Source organism: Triturus cristatus, chromosome 9, assembly GCF_964204655.1.
Source record: "Triturus cristatus chromosome 9, aTriCri1.1, whole genome shotgun sequence".
Classification (NCBI taxonomy): Eukaryota; Metazoa; Chordata; class Amphibia; order Caudata; family Salamandridae; genus Triturus; species Triturus cristatus.
The window spans coordinates 444,990,827-445,006,295 of record NC_140592.1 but is presented as its reverse complement, the minus strand read 5'-3'; the positions used below and the strand labels follow the sequence as shown (position 1 = coordinate 445,006,295).

The 15,469-nt window shown below is 42.0% G+C and overlaps 1 protein-coding gene across 8 annotated transcripts in view; it reads left to right on the top strand.

Moving 5' to 3' along the window:
- Positions 1-15,469, top strand: part of LOC146798110 (cytochrome P450 2F3-like) — a 585,105-nt gene that overhangs the window by 368,045 nt on the left and 201,591 nt on the right. The gene's annotated exons all lie outside the window — the stretch shown is intronic.

Here is a 15,469-nt window from a genome sequence, read left to right as displayed (position 1 = left end):
CCGCAGTGTTTTTAATGTTGACGCTGACTGAAGTGGCACTGGGCCTACTGAGAGCCTACAACAAATTATGCCTTTGTGCCCAAACACACTGAGACACTGGTACAGCCTTGACGCTGTTCCAGCCTAAATTACACAAATACCAATGCGCCTGAGGGTACAACAACCTTGCAGTGAGTACAATTCTGAATTAGTCATGTACCACATGGTTCCCCATCACCACAGAATCAGACCGCAGTCATTCACTACTTGCCAATATGTCCCAGGCATTATTTCTGTCCTGATGAGACCCCTGTATTACGCTGAGGATTGAATCGTCATTGTCATATAGCAAACAAACAAAGATATTGGACATTGGCTTAATAGTTATTGATTGAATATGTTGTTTGTTTTTCTCAGTAAAGAAATTCGCAAACAAAAATGTGACTAAGGATTGCCTTCGTTTGTTTTTTAATGCGCTTGGCTGTGGTTTTTCTTTTTCACTGGGACATATTGCACTTCTATGAGCAATTGTAATTCAATATACTATTACAAGTAATACTTGGTGGTCATGAATTCTTGTTTCCTGTTTACATTTAGTGCACCCAGCCAATTTTTGACTGTTACATCTTTTAATTCTTGTTCACATTAAAGACCTGATTACAAGTTTGGTGGTGCGGTGCTGGGTCTGCCCCGCCACCGCCCTGCCAAACCTGTGGTGAGGCTGCCCCCCAGATTATTAGTATTTCTTAGGTCTGCCGGTCTTTTTTGGGCACTCCTACTGCTGTGCCTTGAAAAACAGGAACTACAATGAGAACTCCAAAAACAGTTCCTGCACGGCATGAACTGAAAAGTCCAAGCCATGCAGCAACTGATGCAGCAACTGGTGCGCATGCACACAGGGGGGGGCACATGTTGTGCCCCATTGTGCATCCACTGGCGGAGGAGGCACAGAGGACCCTGTAGGGCGACCTTTGTTTCCTCTCCACCAGGGTTTACATGGAGTAAGAAACTCCATGTAAGCCCTAGCGGAGAGAAAACCATTAATATGCTTTGTGGGGCTGCGGTGGTCCCACCAAGCATATGGATGCCTCCTGACCACCACAACTCCACCAGGGAATTGCGGCTCCCTGGTGACTGTGGTGGTCCCACTCCCCAATTCGTCATCAGATCGTCATGCCACCACTACCGCAGCACCCCCGCAAGTCTGGCATCCGTGGACCACCAGGCTCATTATCTGGGCCTAAGTGTACACAGCCATTTTGACTGATTAATCTTTAAATGATTCAAATGAGACCAATGAGAACCACTGTAAATTTAAAGTACTGGTAGCCCATGTTCCCATAGATTTAAGGGTGGCTCTTGTTCCACAATACTTCTAGAAAGTTGGCATTTTCCTGCCCTAACTATTTGGTGCCTGAGACCTGTTCTGGAGTCACATGACTGGGTGTAGTTTGCAGATGGACTTTGTTTATTCCCTCCAGAGAGCCACACAATAGAGGGATTAGCTCTTCCCCTATGGTCCATCACTGGCAAGATGCAGGGGCAGAGATGGGCACAGCGCCACATACAACTGGATGGGCTTTGCCCTTTCTTCACACAAAGGACTTGTCGCCATTGCATTGTTCATGCAGCCAGCTTGGAACCAGGGCAGGGGAGGCAGGAAACTTCAAGCATTCAAATGGAAATCTCTAGAGACTTCTACTACTTCAGAGAAGGTGCCAGGTGTAAAAATAGGACCCTCAAACCTTTCACTTTCTAGACCTTTGGAAGGACTGTCAGAGGATTGCCTGCCCCTCTGGACTGCTGTGTACTTTAGAGAGCTGCTTTGCATCACCTGGAAGGTCTGCTCTGCTGCCCAAAGCCTGCCTTTAACCCTCAGACACCTGCCCTGCTGCTTGAGCACTGTTCCAATGCTGAACAAAGGACTACCAGAATGACTCCAAGGGATAGAAAATAATATGTTTGTGAATCTTTTAGATGTGACTGTCAACTACTGCAAAGGGCTGGCTGTGTCACTTGTTAGAGCTGTCACTGCTCTCCTGCATCAAGGGCAGTGCCATTACCTTAGTCCTGAAGACTGTGTCTTGGTTATGAAGCACATTGGAAGACTACCTGGAACCTCGCTGGAAAGGCTCTTTCCAAGTTATACTGGTGACCAATAAATGGATGAATGAATGTCATTTGTAAAATGCACAGCTGCTTCCCAAGAAGAATCTCAGGACTAAATAAAGCCAGTAGAGCAGAACAATGCTTATTTTAGACTCCTTTATGAATATATTGACACCATGGATGTCAATGACTGCTATGTCTACCCAATTGCCTGCTTCAGTAGCTGAGGGTATCACATATCACCATATTCCCCTCACTTATGATATTTCCTAAAGTATTTTGCTTAGGCCCTGATTACAAGTATAGGTGTGATTTAGCTTCCCTGCTATATAAGGAATCCACGGGGTACGTTATTTATCGGGTGCGATACATAGCACCTATTATGTATTTGCGGGAAATAACATGCAGATTTTGGTGTTTAAAGCACATGGGTATAGTAAATAGAGTACATATTTGCCACGTTAAAAATCGTCAGGTTTGACCTACCGAAATTTAACAACGCTTTATGTATTTAATGCATAAGATAATTATTGGATGCATTAAATACCTGAAAACTAGTAATTCCGAACCATGCGTAAAATGAAGTTTATGCATGGGTCCGAATTAACCTACCCACTCATAATCAGGCCCTTAGTCTTTTACATTGACAAGCTCATTTTGGTTATTTCTTAAATTATGATTTGATTTTCGCAGAAGTCCTCATGTACAAACATTTAATCCCACAAGCTAATGTGAAAGAGAGGAACACTGTTTGGAGCTTTTTCCAGCCTCTAGATAAGATTGACACTGCCCATGCCCATAGATAGAATGTGATATGTTCCATGACGGCTGTTGTGAAGAAAAGTAGTGATGACTTAGAGCACAGCTTTTCAAACTTTTCATGTTGGTGACATATTTTGGGACACAGTAGGGCAGTGTAGCGAGCGAGCGTAGCGAGCGAGCCCGAACCACCTAAGGGGCATTCGGGCAGGTTCTCCCCCGGAAGAAAATGTTGAAATAAAAGTGGGCAAATGGTGCATTTTCAAGCAAATTTGAGAAAGCAGGAAGGTTACTAAAGCAATTGTGAATCTGTTTTAACAAAGACAATGACTGGCAAAAGTGGGTGTAAAGTTAGGTTTGTGCCTGAAGCATGAATATAATCATGCACACATTGACACAAGCCCCAGTGATTTACGGCACAAAGAGGGCTGGTTCACGCACTGCCAACCCTTTCAACCATGCACAAAGATCACCTGCTGGCGAGCGAGCCCAAACCACCCAAGAGGGTTTCGGGGGGGTTCTCCCCCCGGAGAAAATTTTGGGAAAAAAGTGGACAAATGGTGCATTTTCAAGCAAATTTGAGGACACAGCAAGGTTAATAAAGCAATTGTGAATCTGTTCTAACGAAGACAGTGACTGGCAAAACTGGGTGTAAGGTTAGGTTTGTGCCTGAAACAAGAATATAATCATGCACACATTGACATATGCCCCAGGGATTTAGGGAACAAGAAGAGCGGGTGCACGCACTGCCAACCCTTCCAACCATGCACAAAGTCTGCCTGCTGCCTTGCTGAATATGAGTTATACAAAAACCCGTTCAGGAAGGGGAAATTGTGAGTGGTAAAGCAATCATGCAACTTATCAGCTGGTCTCTGCGCATTGAACTCAGATGGGACCACTCTCCGTTTCTAAGTGCTGTAATATACAGGCAATATAGTTACCAATGTTTTGGCAGTATGGAAGGGTGAGTCAATATTGCTGTAATTCTGACTGATGTTTTCAGTCACAGAAAGACACTGCACCAAGAATGTCCTGAAAACCTGACTTCACACCGTTTCCTAGTGAGATTTCTCAGTGAAGCAGGATAAAGTGCTATGAATTTTCCTGATTAACCATGGACCATTCTCTTGTGGGAAACCTGTAACAATGTCCAGTGAGTGATAGAGCAACACAACTAAACAGCATTATGTACAGTTGAATACCACATTCTTCATAAGTCATAGCGCTTCTTTCCAATAAAAAGTCTTATTATAGTTATAATAGTTCCTTCCAGCATGCAGGGCCCCCACACAATACCAGCAAGGGCCTATAATAGAAGATACATTGAATGGTTCATTGCATGAGAAAAAGAGAAATATACGAACAATCTACTAATATCTCCTTAATAAAGGTCTGTACAAGTTTTCTTATTTTAAAATGGGAAGAACAATGTGAAACTAATAATGGCTCACAATGAACTATCCCATCTGAAATCATAAAAACTGAATTCCATTCCCTGGCGATGCTCGCAAACAAAACCAACTCACCCCAGTGACCTGGCTGTCAACCGAAGCCGTCACTTAAGAATACTCCAGTAAACATAGATACCAAACAGTAGGGTATTACAAGACAGCCCCACAAGCTCTACCCCTGACATCGTCATCCAAATCCAAGAGGAAAAATGCTTCTTTGCTACACAGCTCAAGACCAAAGGATTGGCATCACCCAAGCAGGCAAATAACATAAAATGCATTCTGAAAAATGATAGGGGCGAAAGCAATAAAATGGATGGCAACATTCAGAACATGAACATATGCTAGTAATGCACTTACAGGAGAAGGAAAGTACTCTATGAACCCAAGATGTTAGGCATTTTTCCTTCTAAAAACGCACCAACACATCAAAAGTTACAAAAAAGGCCACACATTTGGCCAGACAGTAAGACACCCTTTTCAAAAGTTAATTGGTCGCATTCTGTTTGCAAATTGCTGTCTGCACGTGTTAAATTGGCACTAACGAGGGCACACGTTTGCCGGCAACATTAATGTGTTAAAATGAGAAAATAGTGGAATAATGTTGCTACCATGTGTGCTGCATTATGACACCGGGAACATTTTGTGGACTGGTGTAATTCCCGCCACACAGACCCATTACAAGCAAAGTTGTCAAATGTTCTGATTTTTGTGCTGTCTTGCCTTGGGCCCAGTTGAAGGTTACTTGTTGCCCCTTTCAGCCTTTTTGTATTTACCAGACTTACCACCCTAAGGTTGATGAATCTGCAGTTAGATAGATTAGCAACCAGAAAGATCCTTACTGCTGGTAAGTAACTTCTTCATCTGGAGCCAGTGATTTTGATAGTTTTAGGATGGTCTAACAGTTGGCATGGTTTTAGATTCCTTTTTTCCTAGATTCAGAATTATACATTAATTAGAGGTCTTCAAAATATAAAAGGTTTTTCCATTTGAAATTGTACTGCAAGCATACATGCTGGGTCCCACCTCTAAAGAACTTGTCTTCTGAATGTATCTGCCATGTTGATTCCTGGAGGTAAATGGATTAGGCTGAGTTTGTGATGTGATAACCTGCAAATGGCCACATCCATCTATCTGACATTGCTGCTTTTAGAAACTTGAAATGATTTAAGTTCCTCGGTGTCTGTATCGCCAACAAAGTTCTGAGTTTCACCATTCGTGAACACGACACACGTTGAGCACTGCTCCCAGCTCCACAGTGACGAAACTGCTTGATTTCTTAGCCTATAGCAGAAGGTTCAGGATTGAGTCAGGCTGTCCCATTTTGAGTGGCTTTCATAAACAGTTAACCAAGTCTATTAGTGAGCTAGTGGAAATCCTGAGGAAAAAATAACATAAAACCAAGACCAATCTTTGAAGACCAGGACCTTTTTTATGACTAAGTGGACGTACCACTCTTCCACCATTAATAAAACAAAATGTACTATTGCTGGGGGCTTTTTTCCGGTGGTTGGTCTTTTGAAGTTGTGCAACCTCAACGGCTATGTGCCAAGGACATACAAACAGGTAGTAAGAATCGTACTGCAAGAGAGGAAATTCCAGCAACGCACAAGTTGTATACTCTGTTAGAATATGTACATTCGCAAGTACTTGACAGTTGCAGCAAACAAAATTGAGGCCTGGATGTTGAGTCCCATATTACCTCTAATATTTACCCCCTGCTACTTTTAGTGATCATTAATCAGATTGTGCTGATTGAAAATTTCAAGCCAAGGAGTTTTGACCTGGGTGGTTGGGGCATCTTTTAATTTTTTCTTTTCTTTGCAAGATTAAATGAGGGGCTTATCCCTGATGACTCTGAGAATAACATTCTAATTCCCCTGCGACTAAGGCTTTCATTAAATTATTTACAGCAACCAATTGTAGTTATGTTAAAGATAAATTCTTAAAGTATGAGTCATGGTTCTCGGACTTCGTACGTACTTGGATGTCTGCTTTGCCCCATTAAGTCAGATAGGAAGTGTTCATGGCAGTGTGCAAATGCGTGCACTTATAGACTTAAAGAGGGTAAACATTTACTGTGCACCTTTCCAGAATGTTCCACACTGTGGCACATGCTGCGAAAGGGAGGGATGCGTCAGTCTATGCTGGAGCCTCTCTTAAAGTGCATAGGTATTTTTCTTTGACTCAGGTCAGCTTCCCTTAGTGGTGCTGAAGGCCAGCATTTCCTGCCGATGCTCAGGCTCACCTTTTCCTGCCAGCGATAAGACCGCTCTTTATCTATCAGTGTTCTACCTTCAACCCTTCCCTCTGTGGTAAACCGCGCTCTCCTGGGCGCTGACATCGTCTGGCCAGCCATCGGCCGCCATCACTAGGGCAGGCCCGAGCCTCAGCTTGCAGCAGGCCGCAGACGGTGTATTGGCACACTCCTGTCATCTCCGCATCGGGAACGTAATTAAGTGAGAATCTGGATATCAAACCAGCCTTACACGGGAGACGGCTTTCCTAGAAACGGGTGTCGCTTCCTCACAGCCAGCTGCGAGGTGGCGCGTTATCACAAAGCGCTGCCGGATCATTGCAGGGACACCCCATCACAACAGCTACGCACGTGTGTTGCGTTATAGCATGGCTACTCACAAACATTCTCTCTGGCCAAATTTACAGTGTGGTTTGTCTCTGCCTCTATCTGTCTGTCTGTCTCTGTCTGTCCCTGTCTGTCCCTGTCTCCCTCCCTCTGTCTACCTCTCCGTCTCTCTGTCTCTGTCTGTCTCTGCCTCTATCTGTCTGCCCCTGTCTCTGCCTCTATCTGTCTCTGTCTCTGTCTCTGTCTGTCTCTGTCTCCCTCCCTCTCTCTCTCTGTCTCCCTCTCTCTCTCTGTCTCCCTCCCTCTCTCTATCTGTCTCCCCCCCCTCTCTCTCTCTCTCTCTCTCCCTCTCTCTCCCTCTCTCTCTCTCTGTCTCTCTCTGTCTCACTCTATCTGTCTCCGTCCCTCTGTTTCCTTCCCCCTGTCTCTGTCCCCCTGTCTCTCTCCCCCTGTCTCCCTCCCTCTGTCTCCCTCCCTCTGTCTCCCTCTCTCTCCCTTTGTCTCCCTCTGGATGTCTCCCTCTGTCTCCCTCTCTCTCTGTCTCCCCCTCTCCATCTCCCTCGCTCTGTCTCCCTCTCTCTCTGTCTCCTGCCCTCTGACTCCCTTTATCTGTCTCCCTCTCCCTCCCTCTGTCTACCCCGGACTCCCTCCCTCTGTCTCCCTACCTCTGTCTCCCTCTCTCTCTGTCTCCAATGGTTTCCCTTTCTCTGTCTCCCTCCCTCTGTCTGTCTCCGTCTGTCTCCCTCTGTCTGTCTCCCTCTGTCTCCCTCCCTCTGTCTGTCTCCCTCCCTCTGTCTGTCTCCCTATGTCTGTCGCCCTCTGCCTCCCTCTCTGTCTCCCTCTGTCTCTGTCCCTCTGTCTCCTTCCCTCTGTCTCCCTCCCTCTCTCCCTCTCTGTCTCCCTCTCTCTGTCTCTCTTCATTCTGTCTCCCTCTGTCTGTCTCTGTTTCCCTCCCTTTGTATCCTTCCCTCTGTTTCCCTCCCTCTGTCTCCCTCCCTCTGTCGCCTTCCTCCCTCTGTCTGTCTCCCTCCCTTTGTCGCCCTCCTCCCTCTGTCTGTCTCCCTCTGTCTGTCGCCCTCTGCCTCTCCCTCTGTCTCCCTCCCTCTGTCTCCCTCCCTCTGTTTCTCTCCCTCTGTTTCCCTCCCTCTGTCTCCCTCCCTCTGTCTACCTCTGTCTCCCTCCCTCTGTTTTCCTCCATCCATCTCCCTCTATCTGTCACCCTCTGTCACCTCACCCCAGCTTTCCGGGCACCCACACAGCCGCACCCGAGCACTTCACAGGTCTTTAAAAGACCATTTACTTGTTAATGAGGCTTTGTTGTGAATCGCCCGGCCCCCGTAGAGCAGAGTGTCTAGGAATGCCTCTTATTTAGCAGCAGTTATGTGCTAAGTGCCCGCGACACACCCACCATTTGTAGGCGACATAGTACTGTGTCGGGAACCACAGTTTGGAAAGTTCTGACTTAGAAGATAGAAGAAGGATGATTGAGGAACGGAAGGAAACAGGAAAAGATCAAGGGAAAGGTAAGTAAGGCAAGGAAGAACTTGAGCTTAAAGAGTCAGGGGTCCAACCCGCGTTGACTTTAGATTGGCAGCAATGAGGCAAGTTATGTATACATAGATGTTTGAGTGTAGTCCACACAAAGTTCATGGGAAAGTGAAAACTCAAATTTGGAGGAAACACATAGCAAAAAATCTCCATAGTCTATTGTGTGTGCTTATTTCAAGTTGTCTAGAAATTAGTCTGACGCTTGCTATTCAGCTGTAGTCTTTCTGAAAATCTAGAATGAAGAAAAATTAGATGATCATAACCTGGGATTTCCTGGCAGGCCAAAACGTACTAGTGCTTCTGAAATAGTAGGAGATATTTTTGCTATAGAGGCTAAATTGGCTAGTAGTACAGCTGGATTGTTGTTGGCTGTTGATTCTGAGATGATAGCCATTAGGTCTATGGTTCTACAGAACAGCCTTGAGTTAGATATCCTTCTTGCTAAGCAGGGCAAAGTCTGTAAGACGTTGAAGGTTTAACAATGTTGTACCTACACTCTGAGTGGGGTGATGAAAAAATGTCTTAAGAACATTACTGAACTAAAAGAGGATTTGGTAGAGCTAGAAGCTACAGGTGCATGTGAAACAATTGGAAAATGATTTGCTGCTGTAGGTACTTGGTCTGGAAATGTAGATAGTGGAATGTTGGCTCTATTTTAAAACCTATGATAATCAATTCAATTTGTGTGACTTGTTAGTTTGCTATGGTACAGGGTACAAGTGCATAGGGTCAAAGAAAGGAACTCAAAAGGAAGTGAAGGGAAGTAGAATTGGAGCATGGTCAACTTAGGTTTTATGTTGAGATGAAGCACCTGGAAAACACAAGGAGTAGGATGCTGAAGACGACTACATTTTGAGCTGGTCTCAAGAGAAAGATTAATGTGACACTGTGATGGCTGTCCTGGCCATCAGTTCGAGGATTGGAGCAGCCTAATCTTAGGGTCCACTTTTCATACATCATCTATATACATTTTAGAAATACATATGTCATACATATGTCATTTATGTTCAAAGTGTGGACTAACTGACATGTGTTGTACATTTGAATGAACTGCTAATATGTAATCATTAACATCATTAAAGGTTCACTAAGTGTATTAGATTGATCAATAGACTGATGTAACCATATTCGTTACATATTCACGTTTAATAATTATTGTTTGCTTTCCACTGATTTATTACACTGTAATGTGCATCCATCTTGATTTTTTAATTAACTTAGTTAATATTAGGCCATAGCTGAAAATGTTCGATTTAACGATGCAAGTTTGATGTGTTCTCTCCTCTGCAAGTGAGATATTGTACTTCTTTCTAGCTTGAAAAAGGTTTCTTGTTAAGTTTTAGACTGCTGAAAGTGAGGTCTGGTAGAAAAATCTTGGCAACAATTGTGGAGCAAGGGTAGCAAAAGAAAGACAACTGTTCATGATGTACCACAGATGTGCACCTAAAGTACAACAGATGTGCACCTCATTGGGTGGATTGGCAACATAGGGGGTATGACAACTCCCCTTAAATTAGGTTATGGGGTTGGCTCCCAGAGGTGGGAACGAGATATCGATTTTCTGGAAACTGTCAGGTGTATTTTTAATTGGTATTTCATAGTTAGTTAAACTTTGAGAGTGAGCAGATCTCTCGCTCTCTCCTGGATTTGTTCGAGTGTAAAGCTTCATGCTGAACACTCTTTCATTTTCTTTGAACTTCTATTTAAGATCAAACACATGCTGCCACCTTTTATGCTTCCCCTTCAGAAATTCTGTTTAGGGTGCTCCGTCTTATCTTATGTTCGAGTAGAAAGGGAAGGTTTCTTTATTGAACACCTGATCATATCAATCTGTTTCCTCTGCGTTGTAATTTTGAATATTTTATATCTCATTTTATTACGACTTGAATTACTGGAAGATTTCGGCCTTTCGACTGCATTGTGATATCTTTTAAATCTGTTTTTGTTTTGCATATTTACTGGTTGGATTATTTTTTTTTAAAAACCTTCATGTTGGAGATAGCTAATTATTGGTCTTCATTGTGAAGCCACATTGGTTTCACAGAGCTAGGAATGTATTTCTGATGTTAGTTTCCTCACAACGCTTAAAATAGACTATCACAGGTCCATAAGACCAGTGGATGAATTTGGTTGATGATTTTACTAAGAGATTGATGTTTAAATACTCCTGCCCCATCAGAGTCAGTTCTCTCCAAACCTCTACTTCAGCTCCTCAGTGCTCATTGCAGGGAGACTGGGGAAGCATTTGTTCATCTGTTCTGAAATCTTCTGTTTGCATTCAAGTTATGGCAGGAAATGATCAACATTGCAAACATCTAGTGGTCATGACCGGAGATCATCACCAGGAAAATCAGCCACATTTTTAAGAATGGGGCAGAGACCAAGGAAGTGGCGGAAAAAAACGAAACTTTGAAATAGGTGATATTCAGATGAAGAGATTGAACGTACCAATGGTAATTGATAGCCCGGTGTTTAATCTCTCAGACTGTGCCTTACACATGCCAGAATTAAGCCTTCTAACAAAAGACCTTTCATTTGTCCCTGCAAAACAGCAAACAATGCCAAACTAAAGTCTGAAATAATGGAAATCTGCTGGGAAAAACATCTAAAGTTATCTAATCTGAAGGTTGCTGGCATCATGCGCCAGCCACCAGTGGGACACCATGGCATGATTGGGTTTATTCTTGCAAGGCCTAACTCATCAGCTCAAGATAGCCCATTGCTCTGAAATACAGTCAATATCAAAGTGACATGTTCACATTTTCGTACCTCCTGTAGCCATTTTACACTTTTACAAGTTAGACTAAATAGTATAGAGTTCAATCTCAAGTTTGGTAAAGAACCTAGTATCCTTTCCAGCTTGCTCATTGCCTTTCTCAGGTTTATCTATGGAGAACAAATGACTCTACCCAATTCTAGCAAAACCAAATCCTCTTCCAGTGATTGTTCAATCCAGCTCCTTCAAATTACCTTGGGCAATAGAAATGGCCACCGCCAATTCCTGTGGCTGAAGCATACTCTTTTTGTGTGCTCTTCAACAAGAAACTATCCTTCACCCCACGTATCAATACAGTGTTTAAGATGGCATCCCATTAACTTCACGTGCCAAAAGGAGTTCTGTCATTGGTTCATTATTGGGAGAAACTCTCCCTAATTCTCACCGGGGTAATCTCAAGGTTGGAGTACTCCAGTGCTATAAACCAGCCTTTTCAGCACTTTGCTCTCATAATTCGAAATCAAAACTATGTAGCATTACTATCGTTCAGGTTGAAATCTCATTACCGCAACATGCTGCCCCACAATCTCGCCACAAACTCCCTGAACAAGAAAGTGGGTCGTTCACAACATTCTTAGGGGCATATTTACAAGCCACTGTCGCCACCACAATGTCACTTCTCAGGACATTGTTGTGGCAATAGGAGCTTTGCCTTATTTACAAGGCAACGTTAAGCCACCTAATGTGGCATAACACAGCCTTGTAAATAAGGCCCCCTTTCACGTTACACTAAGCGTGAAAGGGATGGGCAATGGGTGTTGCGGTGGGAGTTCCACTGCAACACCAATTGATTTTGTTGCTGCCACCTATTCACAAGGGAGGCGTAAGTAGGAGGCAGCACCAAAATTAAGACCGGGAAAACCTGGTCTTACCCTAGCGCAACGAGGAGAACTGTTTAATTTCTCCTCGTTCTTGCTGTTTTCATTTGTGCTGCGTTGTGCAGCACACATACAAACAGCAAAACGCCATTGAAGGTGTCCCTTCCTGCACATAAACAATCATTTAAAAAAATGAGGTTTGGCAATTTCTATGTGTGCTGCATTAAGCAGCACACATAGAAGTTACAAAACACCACTTAAAGATTGTTTATGTGCAGGAAGGTAGACCCCTTTTTGCACATAAACAATCTTCCTCTCAACACAGACACCCTTGCACTATGGTGCAAGAGTGTCTGTGTTGGCACTAGGCTGCTAAATTTAGCACCAGTGCAGAGGGAAATGCAGGGCTGCACCATAATTTTGTAAATATGGTGCAGCCCAGCATTTCAGAAGTGGTAAGCTAGGAAGGCTAACGCTGCACTAAGTCACTTCTTAATAAATATGCCCTTAATTTCATAAGTTGCTTCATGACCAGTCACCAAATTACATGGCATAACATTTAGGCTTGTACTATCCAGTCCTAAGCCTTAACTGCACCTGTTACTTACCTTTTGCATCTTCATTTGATACTCTGAAGTGACTACCTTAAATTCAGAAGCTCATTTAGGACACACTTCTTCACCCAGGCATTCAGTTAATCTCTCAGTAATCACGCAAGCCTTACATAGATGGAGCTTAAGTCATGCTTGATCAGCTGCTTAAGACCAACTTTGCCTCCACTTTCAGGCCCTTAGCACTCTGACTTTTCAAGGCTTTGTCTTCTCAATTACACACATTTGGTAATGTGCCATCACAGACGCAATTTTGTTACTTTTGATCAAGTTGATTTTACCCTATGGTTCCTGATTCATGCCTTTTATTGCCCTGTCATCAGCTCCCTTTCCCAAAATGATCTCCATTGTCCTCAAGAATAAGTATTGAGCTTGGTGACACAAATCTTGCCCCCAGCAATAATCATGTTTGAATGAACAATACTGGGTGTAATAGGCCACCCTAGTAAAAGGGAAATACACACAAAACTGAACTTAACATACAAGGAAACACAAGCCTCCACAATTTGAAAAATGCAAACGCCATGATCATGAAGTCAGTGTGTGTGAATAGTAAGGAATATTCATACCAAATAGAGAAGATTGTGTTCCATAGATACAGCAACTGCATAAAGTGATACCCTACGGAAACCTATTATCCAGCCCCACATATGAACTACAAAGCAAATGACATCTTATTCTAGAAGAAGCAAAAAGAAGGGGAAAGATCAACACCATTGAGCATGCCAGTTTATGGATTATATTTTGAAGTCCCCCCACAATTTCTTTAATGCCAAAGAACCACAAACATTTGAAGCAACCCTGTTGAAGATGATGGCTTCAGGGTGTAAATCACTATTGAATCCAAAGTTCAAACATGAGGACTCATAACCAAAATCTTTCATTACAGCATCCAAAGCCTACATAAAAGATAACACATGTGTAATCCATTTAGTAGAAGGATTCTCATTCAATACTAATTATCACATTTCGGACACAATTGACATGGAGTTCATTTACACAAACAAATTGCAAGATGAAGCACTGGACAAGACTGACAAATTTCTGGAAATAGGAGAAAGACCATGAGCAGTAATCAACCAAATCTAATTTTAAGCGAGCGATATTCTCAGTAAAAAAAAATTATAACCAAGAGGATTAGTACATTCAAATCAAGGGGAGAGTTATGTGTTGTTCCCTTCCTCCAGAGTTAGCAAATAATTGCATGACTACATATGAAATCTGGTGACTCCTCAAGAATAGATGCCATGCTAACATTGTGAAAAAATGAAAATATTAATTGCAACATTTGTTTGTATTTGTGAAGAGACCAAAGATCAGCTAGAAGCCTGAACCATAGAACAATAGACATTAAATTCAGTAGTACAGTAGAAAAGATACATTTCCTATACTTTTTAATATGGCATATGAAGCTCCCTTAAATGCAACTGGCTACATGAAAGAAATATCAAAACACCGTTCCACAAACAGAAGTGGTTAACCTAGAAATCTGATTAACTATGAGGGTGATACCCTAGAAAGAGAAGTAACTACAAATAATTTGATCAGGAATTCGAAGCAAAGAGGGTTATCAAAGAAACTATTGCAAAACTGCAAAAATTAGGCATGTTACACACCAAGGGCAGACCTCCTAAGAAGATCAACTAAAAAGATGGAAACTCTCCTTGTCTGTGCATCTGCAACCATTAAAATTAAAAAGATCATTAGAAAAAGCTGCCATATTCTGAACACAATGGGATCTGAACTTCAGACACCACTCTTCAGACTAAGGAAGAAAAAGTAGCCTGATGTTAGGCTTACAGGGGCAAAGGGAGGGGAGATTTTTAAATTATGTTTGTTTTAATAATTATTTTAAGGCGTACATTTATATTTTAAAAATTCTAGAATATTACACATTTATATGTATAGTTTAACATTGTTCTTGTTGAATCCGATAATGTTGCATCAGTTTTTATTATACGTTAAATATATTTTCACAATTTTGATTTTGTATAAATATTCCTAAATTTATTTCTAAATAATGCTTTTTATGTTCATGTATCTTTTTTTTAATGGTCAATACAATTAAAATATTTTATAAATGAATGTATGTAATATTGCAATGTTTATTAAGATTAAATCCAAAATAAAACATATTTTTAAACGCTATGTATTTGTTAAATACTCAATCTGCATTTATTAAATATTGAAGTGAACATGTTGATTATGTGTTTTAATTTTCCGATTGTTTTAAATAAACTAAATACTTAGCAACAGTTTTAATAGTTGATTTTTGGGATTATAGGAGACTATGATATCTGAGTATTTATTTAACTATTTATATTTTATTTCATATTTGAGATTTTAATTGTAAGCTTTGTATTTGCAATTTGTTTTAAAAAATACACTTTGAAATGTAATATTTAATTTTGAAAATTGGTATTTTGTGTTTGGTAATTGTTAACATTTTTAGTATAACTTTAAATAAATGATTTTAGAAATGATAAAAAGGTAAGATAATTTAAGTATTTTAAAATCCATTTACATTTTATCAAAATGTTGTGCATATGCGTAGTTAATACGAGCCTTATTGCGATTGAGGCCGGTCGGACTGCCACCCACTATTGTGGTGGGCGAGAGATCGCCCTACAAGCAGGCCGAGAACCGGCCACCGCATTTTGATTTGACCATTATGCTGGTTCTCCGTACCACAGCGACGTGTGCTGCAGCCAAGGCAAAGGGCTGCAGCACAAGCCGCTGTGGTACGGAGAACCTCCTGCACGTCCATGGACTGAGTGCCATGTACCATGTCGTGCATGGCACATGGTGCATTGAGGTGAGAGGGCGTACTACAT